The 11,063-nt window shown below is 27.6% G+C and overlaps 2 non-coding genes across 2 annotated transcripts; both read right to left on the bottom strand.

Annotated features, from left to right (window-relative positions):
• Window positions 1–586: 586 nt before the first annotated feature.
• LOC124923125 lies at window positions 587–689 on the bottom strand. The gene has a single exon (XR_007098139.1). It is a non-coding gene; the product is annotated as a small nucleolar RNA R64/Z200 family (small nucleolar RNA).
• A 261-nt stretch (window positions 690–950) lies between these two features.
• Window positions 951–1,033, bottom strand: LOC124923113. Its single transcript, XR_007098131.1, has one exon. It is a non-coding gene; the product is annotated as a small nucleolar RNA Z199 (small nucleolar RNA).
• Between the last annotated feature and the right edge of the window lie 10,030 nt (window positions 1,034–11,063).

Here is an 11,063-nt window from a genome sequence, read left to right as displayed (position 1 = left end):
ATAATATTTTACTTAATAATATATACAATAACATAAGGAAATATTATAACTAATTATTAATATATAATATTTTAAAGACAATTATAATATTTTATTTATAAAAAAAAATTGAATCATTCAATTAATATTTTTTATAAATATTTTAATATATATATATATAATTAATATAATAACATGGGGCCAAATAGGAATATTAGAAGAAGTGTAAACAACAATTTGCATAAACAACAATTTTCATTAATATATATATATATATATATAATTAATATAATAACTTGGAGACAAATAGGAATATCAGAACAAGTGGAAAAAGCAATTTGCATAAACAACAATTTGAAAATACCTTAGTTTTGGATATCTTGACTTTATCGAATTTTATAATTCAAAAGACTAATGTTTTTAAGATTTTTCTCCTTGCCTGCAGCTTGAAAATCCTAGAAACTTCCACCAACTTCTTATAGGTTGGATTGGATCTTAAGTCATGGATTGGTTTCATTAACAGGTAACAGGTTGAGCCTTCCAATTTCAATAGTCATGATGAAACTGCTAAATGTAACTATTTGTTACTCGGATTGAAATCTCTTGTGCTCTGCTCAGTAAACATGAATTTTCCTTCTCATAGATTTTAATTTTCAAAAATCTCTGAAGTCTGACATGTGAATTTAATCCGTGATTCATCACAGCACAGCAGAAGAGTAATTAAAAAAGATTAGATCAAAAACAATGAATGAGATCAGAAGATTGGTATTCAAATTGTCGGTCGTCACGGTTAAATCAGAACCACAGCCAAAGAGAATACTCATCATATCTCAAAAAATAAATCAATTAGGGTTTGTGAAAATTGACATGAACAAAAATGAAAAGGATCAGAGTATGATATAAAAATGTCGGTCACGGTTAATCAGAAACACGGACCAAAGAATACTCATTGCAGTCTAATTAATTAAACGAATCATCAGAGACTTAAATAAAAATGAATCATGGAAAATTTTCAATCATATTGTTGCAGTTTTGTTTCATCATCACCTGATTCGAATTTTCGACCATGTACAAAATACAAACACAAAAAGAAAGAGAAACTAAAGTGATGAAAAGAACCTGACCAAATACGTTTGACTGCTTCATGTGCTTAAGAAAACAGAAATGAGGTTGTTTAAATACAACAACGTCAAACCCTAATTTTCCTTGGGCCTATGGGCTTTTTCTTTCTATGGACTCAAATGATCTTTCACCTAAATCCTAATCAATACTTTGTATTATAAATCCAATGTCTTTCATTTTTAATGTTTAACTTATGTCATCACTCCATTAAAAGCTCTCCTGAAGATTTACTCGTGACATTTCAATCATTTAATTTACTGTTTTTCTTAAATTGTATAAACAAATTTAAAATAATGTTTGATTCTTAAATTCTATAAACCGGTTTAAAATAATGTTTAAAAATTTAATTCTATGCACAAGCATACAATAGTTTTTGTAAAAATAAATTGTTTGCAAGCAACAAAAGCGCTCAATTCCTCACGGTAGATTTGACTCTCTTTCATTCTTACCTTCAATTTTAATTTTTATATTCATCATAAAACAATAACATTTACGTGTATCCATCCAATTATAATTAGGGTTGTAATTACAATTTTTAAGTTGAGTAGGTAATTTAGAATTAAGAATTTAAATTTTATTAGAATTTTTATCGAATTCAAACCAATTTAATTTTACAATTTTATTAGTGTATTGTGGTGAGTTGTGGTGGGAAAATTAACAATATTAAAGGTATATCGAAAAAATCGACTTTTAAAGTATACCGAAAAAAATGTAATGTATGATACCGATACCGTAATTATTGGTACAGTAAAGGTATGTGATTTTTAAAATTTTGGTATATCGATATATACCAAAATAGTATTTATAAGTTAATATATATATATATATATATATAATATTTATAAGGAAATAATTAAATAGATTTGAAATTAATTTAATTATAGAAATATAATTTTTGAATAATATCAAAATATAATTATACTGAAATATTAATCCATATATGCAATCTCTACCTTAACGATGGGATTGATTTTTTTTAAAATTAATATATTTTTTAGGTATCAAATGTATAATACCGATATCGAACCGAAAATAAGGTATACCGAAATTAAGGTAAGGTAAATGTATGAATTTTTTGTATACCGAAATTAAGGTATATCAAAACAAGGTAAACCGAAATCAAGATAAGGTAAAGGTATGCATTTTTTGCATACCGAAATTTTAGGTAAGGTATAATGTATGGATAAAATATTAATGTATACCATACCGACCCACCCCTAGTGGTGAGTCGTTGTAAAATGTGTCATAAATAGGCGGAGTCAACGTATCACTTGCTCTTACACTATGATGGAGTTGTTTAGATTTGGAGTTTATTATGGAACATGACTGATATTTAGTGAGTTATATTAGAATCAATCGTTAGTTGTTGGGAAGTGTAGATAGAGACAGTGAGCTCGGTTGGTCTGAGTCGTTGGGCCCCTATCCTACATATCTTATGGGTCACTTGAAAGGAACCGTAAGATGTTTAATGATCGTTGTCGACCGATGTGTTTAATAAATAATTATATTATTATGATAATCAATAATTTTTCATTAGGTAAACCGGATGAGGTGGATGGGGAAGTCATTGATCTTCTCGAGGACCTTTGTGCTCGTTACATTTGTTCTTTTTATTATTTCTTCTTTGACCATTGGTGAAAGTTTTTTTGTGTGTGATTTTATAAAATGTTTTTCTTCATTTTTTTAATGTTTTTTCGTCGAGTTTAAATGATTCTCGTTTATATCATTTTGTCTGGATCATTAAAAAAACATATGTTCTGAATTTTAACAATCAAAACGAGAGTCTGTGTGAGTAATATGTGGTGATTTTAATATCTCAAACATGCGGAAAACTCTTTTTTTCTCATTTTTAAGTAGCATTGGTATATCTCACATAATCGTTACATTTGCATTCTTATCTTTGGGAAATAAAGACAAGAGTTTAGATGAACACATAATGGTGATTTAAATGTCTAAAACTTGATGACTACTTTGATTAATTTATTTTTTCTCAAGCCTCAAGTTTTGAGTCATCTCCCATTCTTTTGAAAGATTTCCCTTTTTCTTTTAGGAAGTAACACAATGTTCTTTATTCACATGGTTTGAGCTTAGTCTTTGATTTTTTCCACGAACTTCCTTTTTCTATTCTTCTTTATTTTAGAATTAGTCACGAGTACATGATATGTTGCAATCGAATATCCTTTGTTCGAACTGTCAATGAAATTATCGAGTTCCTTTTGAAATGATCGTTGAATGAACACTCTCATCTTGACTCGCCTCGTTTACTAATATATTGTTTTTTCTTGTCTTTCTTTTTTTAGAGATGTATCTTAGTTACTTTTACTCATATTTTTTTTGAAAAATGCATGGTTATAATTGGATCTCGATACAAGACTGTCTACGTATCCTCCTAAAGAGGAATAGGTTGAAATATAGTTTAACGTGTAAAAGCGTCAATTTTATTTTAGAAATGCTGCCCTTAGTGTGAACTAGGGTTTTATTATGTTTTTTTTCTTCTTATTTTTCATTTTTGGAATGCCCCTTATGTAAACTTGTTTATTTTATTTTATTTGATTGGTTTAGAATTTGTTCTTTGCGGTAAACGACTTATGCTTCATGACCATTGATTTTTTTTAAATGTCTTAAAACGCGTTATCTGGAATATACGTCTTATATTGCATTTAAAAAAAATTGGATGACTTAGAATGCGTTATTGGTGATATCCTCTTACATCGCATTTCTTTTTTTAGATGACTTAGAATGGGCTATCGGGGATAAACGTCTTACATCGCATCGTTTTATTTTTAATTATTTTTTATTTGTAAGGGTTATAAATTTTTTTTGTGTTTTCTAAAGAATGCTCCTAGTTTGAAATAAGGTCTTTGATTTGATTTTTCTAAATCAATAATATCATCTTTTTTATTTCTTTTACAAAAGAGAAATGACGATTATGACCTGGCCTAGTGAATATGTTGTCTACGTATTTTTTTACAAAAGATTAAGACATTGACGTACTTCATGGTCATTAATTTACTTTTTATTTGTGTTTTAATTTTTTTCATTTGTTTTTATTTTTAAGATGTCAAAGTGTATGAACTAAGATTGCATTTTATTATAATATCACTTAGAATGATAACTAGAGTTACATCCTTTTTTTGTTGTTTTTGTTTTTTCATTTATTTTATATTTATGTCATATAGTGTAAAAAACTATGATTTTATTTGTGTTGATATTGTTATCACTTGCTCGAGCCGGTATGAGATGTCGTACGAATAACTTGTTAGGACCACGTCAAGACTATTATAGACCTCTCATTTATGGAGTTCATCATCTATCGGTTTTTATATTGAGTTAGCATTTCTCATATTCTTGTTTATCCAAAATGCATTGCCCCATTACATGGTTGGATGTTCTAACTACCCTTTTGTTTGAATATAATAATTTTTTTCAAAAGGATATAACGAGGTCGTTTCAAGATTGTTGAATGTACCAAATGTATAAGACATTTAAGGAGTGTTGTTCATTCTTGTCCTTGTATAGTAGAAACTCGATAAATTAATACTCGATTATTTAATAAACTCTCTAAGATAATATTTTTGGTCGGTCCCGACTCGGGGATAGGGTGCTAAATTAATAATTCGCTAAAATTATAAGATAATACATTTTTGATAATTTTTTAGACCCCATATAAAATATAAATTAATAATTTCTTATATATAGCATATTACCTGAATGATTTATGAAGGTTTCTTGAAAAATTACTCAATTGACTTTTGTTTTTTGTTGAAATCAATTTCTCCTTGAATGTTGTCTCTAATTTTCCTTAGCATGGTAAGAACTCCTGGTATTATTTTCTCATAACTCAACAAAAAATTATTCAATGTGATTGCCGCTTTAATAGTTTCGTTTCGCGAAGGGGGCTCCATTGTAGAACTTTCATCATCTTCTTCATCGATATCATCTTTATTAATTCCAATAACGCTTTCAATCATTTCTTCTTCAGTCAACAACTGTGCAACTACATTTTCTTATGGGTAAGTCAGAACATCTTCGACATCCATTGCATTGCAATAACCCAACTCTTTGATCAAATTCTGGAGTTCTTGAGTGCTTTCACCACCTTCATCTGAGTTCTCAAAAGTCACGTTATCTGTTGATCGAAGTTTACAATGACGAAAGAAGTTCGCAATTGTATGATTTGTTTGTGTTAACCTACAATATTTTGATCTTGTTTATATAGAAAATATTTTTAATGTCCATAAGTGATATATTGAACACAAGAAGCATAATAAAGTGGGAGATTGAATATTTCTTTCAAATTGGGTCATTCATTTGATATACAGTACATGCATTGTATACAATAATTAAGTGGAAGCTTAAAGGTATTTGTAAACAAAGTATTTTACAATAAATTAATAAAATATTAATTAATATATAAATTAATAATTATTAATTTATCGATTGATTAATAACTCTTTTAATTAATAAAATTTGGTCGTCCCAAGTGTATTATTTTATAGAGTTTCTACTGTATTTGATATTCAATTGAGTTTAAAGATCTAAAGTCGTGGGTTATGATCAAGAGATCTTGTTATGAATTGAAGGTTGATGAATAGTCACGAAATCTTAAATCATGTATTTGTCCTTAAACTACACATTCTTCGCTTCGGTTATCACTAGTATAACATGGAACAAGAATGTGTAATTTATGTTAAGAATGTCACCAATGTCAAGTTTATGCAAACTTGAAGCACACTTCAACATCTTTGTTATACAATATGACGTTGCCATAGCCATATTCAACATGGGGGATATATATCATCGGGAAGATCTATCATCACGCTTCCAATGGACATAGGTTTATCCTTATAATTATCGACTATTTCACAAAGTGAGCCGAAACTCGATTTTACAAGGTCCTGAAGTCATCACTCGTTTCTAAGGGCAACTCCAACCCAACTGCAAAATGACCCCCAAAATGAGTTTTTCTCCTCCAACCCACCCCTAAAACAAAACCCAAAATGGGTTTATACCCATTTTCTCTCAGATAAAAACCCAAATTTGAGTATTCACTGTTCACATACTCAAAATTTTTTAAAAAAACAAAATGGTCCTCTAACTATATTATTATGTTAATCTTATATATTTCATATTTTATATAATTATTGATATATTTTTTATGATTTATTTTTATCTTTTTCTTTTTATTAATATTTTTTAAATATCATAAATTTAATAATAAATAACATTGATAAAAAAAACTAAAAAATAACAAAATAATTTAATAATATTTGTTTTGATATCATTTTTTTTGTTTATGTAGTGTAATTGAGTTTATTTAATAATATTTAATTTGTTTTTTAATAATATTTGCTTTGATATAATTTTATTGTTAGTATAGTATAATTTGTGTTTGTTTATTTAATGAGGTTTAATTTGTTTTACTATGTATATGAATTATTGATTTATAATTCATTTTATTTAATGGGTGTGATTTTGAAAAATATTGGCGTTTAATTTGTAAAGTTGATAAATATATAGGTATAATTGAAAAAGTGTGTAAAGGGAATATTCTAAAAATATTCTTTTGAGTTTGAAAATGAGTTTTTGGGTTGGAGATGAATTACTGTTTGATGGGACACTTACTGCATTTTGAGTTTGAGAATGAGTTTTTGGGTTGGAGATGGTCTAAGTTCATACGTAACAACATCATCGCACGCTATGCAATTCCTCAAGCTTTGATCTAAAACAATAGTGGACACTTCCGGGGAGAAGTACTCAAAGTACTAGATGAATACCATATTGAAGATCACAAGTCATTGCCCTATCGCCCTCAAACAAATGGTGCAATGAAGTCATCAAACAAGAATGTAGTCACAATCATCAAGAAGATGACGCAAACATACAAAGTCTAACACTATTCAATTTTATGTTAAGTATTTTGTTAAATTGAGAAACGATACTTAAATTGATTAGTTCGCTAAACAAATGAGCGATATTAAATTCATATCAATTATTTTGCTAAATTAAGAAACAATATTCGAATCGAACATTCCACTAAATAGATGAGTGATGTTCACCCAAATCTTTACTAAGTATTGTTAAACTAAAGAATGATACTCAAGTGAGTTAATTATCTTCATTATATTATTTTATTTCATTTTTTTATTTAATTTTTAAAGTTTAGGTTAAGAATTTAGAAGAAAAAAAAAATAGAGATGTGAAGATGAGTCAAAATCCATCCAGAACAAGTTAAAGTTCATTAAGATTTTCCAAAAATAAAAGATCCATACAAAAAAAAAAATAAGACAACTTATGCATGGCATAAAGCCCACATTTATAGGATCTTAATTTTTCATTATTATTAATTATATATTATATTATTAATCTTTTTTTTTCTCTTTAAATATATATATAAATATATATATAAATATATATATAAATATATATATAAATATATATATAAATATAAATATATAAATATAAATATATATAATATAAATATATATATAACAAATATAAATATATATATAATATAAATATAAATATAAATATATATAACAAATATAAATATAAATATAAATATAAATATAAATATAAATATAAATATAAATATAAATATAAATATAAATATAAATATAAATATAAATATAAATATAAATATAAATATAAATATAATTTTTTTTATCACTTTTCCATATTATAATATATTACTCATTTTACGGCACAATCGGCATGGTAGGCACATACGACATGATCGTAATAGGTGATACGATATTGTCTTCAATCGGAAGTCATTAAATCGGTACCAAAATCATCATTTATCAAAGAAAGTGCGATTGGCACGGGCGACATGATTGACACAGGCGGCACAGCCCGATTTACACGGACGACACGATGTTGTTTTGCGTCATAAGTTTCCTATAATTACTCTATTCTTTTTCTCTGTTTCTGCCATTATGGGGAAGAGAAATAACAAAAGTAATAAATTTAAAAAAAATTAGGGATTTTGTGCTGGAATAAATCAAGGAAGCAACCGTCAAAAAATTGAAAGAATTGTTGAAAAAGTTATCAAAAAACAGCAGGATACTAACACTAGTAATCAATCTGCTCCAACTACTGGGAAAATTACTATTGAAAATGATACAGGAAAATAGGAGATAATAAAAAAGCTTGGAAGATACGCTATAATGAAAGAGATAATTTGTTTGGCTAAAGAATCAGATTACAAAGTTCTTTATGCATGCCAAAAGGGAGAATTTGTCATTAATAAGGAGAAAGCACAGTAGATTACAATTCAACTCAACATCCACTATCTTCAAGACTGGAATCTGCTGAAAAAATAAGAATATGAAGAAATTGTTCAATGGTCAGTTACTACAATGAAGGAGCTGATGAAGACTACCAAAATTAAGTCATACTATCAGGAGCAACTCGACATGAAAAACTAATGAAGTCTGGAAGACAATAATGCAAAAAAGTCATAAATCATGTCTATAAAGGAAAAATCTACTTGGACAATACACAAACAAAAATGGACTTATTGATTTTCAATTTGAATTTAAATTGTCTACTGAAGTAGAGGAAAACTGTATAAAGGAATGGGAAAACGTATTTGTGAGAAACTACATAGAAAAAAACATAGTATTCTTCCTAATTACTAAAAATGCATTGTTGAAACAATGCGAAGAAAAAGGGCTGGGCTGGAGAAGATTTCAGCAAATCGATCTCCATTATTTATATTTCTTTAAATTCAAGAAGGGATCTAATCTGGAAGAAATTCTAGAAAACGGGCATACATATATAGGATCCAACTGTATAAAATTAGAAAAATAGTCTGAAAACTTGAACATATTGAGTAAGCCAAAAAAAACGCACAGATATGGTTCAAACTCTGGAATATACATGTACATATGTACAATTTTGTAGCACTTAGTAATTTTGCAGGTTTATTGGGTAGACTATTATACATGGATCCAATTACTGAAGTAGGAGAGCACCTATCATTTGTTAGAATTAACATTAGAGTGCATCCTAGAAAGTAGACAGAAAAAGAAATCTACAGTCATGAAAATCACTTATGAGTGGAGACTAGACATATGCTCTTTCTACAATATCATCCAACATGAAAGCCCAAAATGTGATTTAGCTAAGAAAGATGATGAGAAAATTCATAAAGGCCAGAAAATAAATATACAGATAAATGAAACAGAGATGCCTATTTTCAAAAACTAAATGTGGTTAAAGAACAGATATAGAAGATAAAGAAAATTTTGTACAAAATGTAATTTTAATGATCTTTGTATGTATATACTTAATGCTATTTATGAGTACAAAGTCATTTCGCTGAACCCGAGGAAATTAAATTTTATATTATTTGTAGCCGACCTATAAATCAAAATTTGTTTGGTTTTCTAACGTATTCTAACCTAAACCCAAAGTTATCAATCATGCACATATCCTATTTTGAATATATAACTAAGATCTAAAACCATAGTGGTCAAGTTTATTTTCCTCACCAACTATTACTGATTGAACTATGGTGGATTAACATATACTTTTCCTTTTCACTTAAAGTTTTTAAATGAGAAAAAAATCCCTGAATTTTGTTATCTTAGATTTTTAGACACCGATAATTACCAATTGAACTATTGTAGGTTAGCATACATATAATAATATTGCTAATAATAATTCGCAGAAATTAAACCCACTAAGAGATAGTTCACATGATAAAAATAGTTTTTAAGGTAAAATGAAGATTATGTCGGCCAACTTCTAATATTATAAAACAAAAAATATTTATTTTCATAATAATTCAAAGAATTTAAAACTAACCAGATATGAATACATCACCAGTAAGATCCATGATATGAAAGTATCTAATTATCATCTTCATCGTCAATATGTTTTAGGGGAAAAGTGATAGAAACTACAAAGTAAAGCTTAATTTTCTTTATACTTTTTTTCATGATCAATACCTACTTTATTTATTTTTGATTTTTTATTATTATTATTATTTTTTTTAAGAACGCTGAGTTTCGTTTTTTTTTCGGAGGAGTGTGATTAATTAACGTGGGTTAAGCACATGATCCGCAAATCTACTCAATAGACGAGCGGAACTTGTCGTCTGACGGGCTCAAACCCAAAACCTTCAGAGAGGCTGAGGGCCTGGGGTATCCACATTCTTTTGTCATAGATTAGAAGAGGGATCCTTATCTTTATAATTATAAGATCTTAGAATTTGTGATTTTCTAGATGTGGATCAGTGTTATTCTCTTATTAATTAATTTTTAGTTGACACAGATGTTGCACTGATTAATTATTCAAATGATAGATTTAGATCATGTTCAAACGTTTCTTCCCATCATCATGATCCTATTATATATTAATGAACAAGTGTGTTTGCCCAACTTTGGATCTCTTATTAGTTTTGGATATCTTCATGGTTCTTTTCAGTTTTTAGTGGATTCCTTTACCATAATTTTAATTTTTTCAAGACAAAATTTCTATTTAAAATATTAAAAAACTGTTATTAATAGTTGGGCATGCATATTATTCATATGACATCTGTCATTAAGTAATTTTATATTTGAACACATAAACAAATTCAGTTCGATTAGGCCAGCAAGTTGTGAATTGGCCCAATTGTACGTGTCGTAATCTTACCTTGATGATTTACTTAATTTGATCACAATTTCATGTTTAATTTGAGTATTGTTTCTGTTTGACCATTCAAACTCATAATAAGTTAAATACAAGAATTATATAAAAAAAAATCAAATTAAATAGGTATGGGCTTAAAAAAATAGCAAAAATGAAAGATAATTGACCAAATTGTTCGTAACAAAAAAACAAAATTCACATGTTCAATTTCCAAAATTCACTTGTTCATGACTTATTTTACAATTTGAAAGGGATAATATTACTTTATGAAATGTTAATTTTTTTTAAACAGAATGGTCAAATTTGAGTTTTTTTTAGGT

Source organism: Impatiens glandulifera, chromosome 1 (assembly GCF_907164915.1).
Source record: "Impatiens glandulifera chromosome 1, dImpGla2.1, whole genome shotgun sequence".
NCBI lineage: Eukaryota > Viridiplantae > Streptophyta > Magnoliopsida > Ericales > Balsaminaceae > Impatiens > Impatiens glandulifera.
The sequence above is the reverse complement of the archived record's forward strand: the minus strand, read 5'-3'. Positions and strand labels throughout refer to the sequence as shown.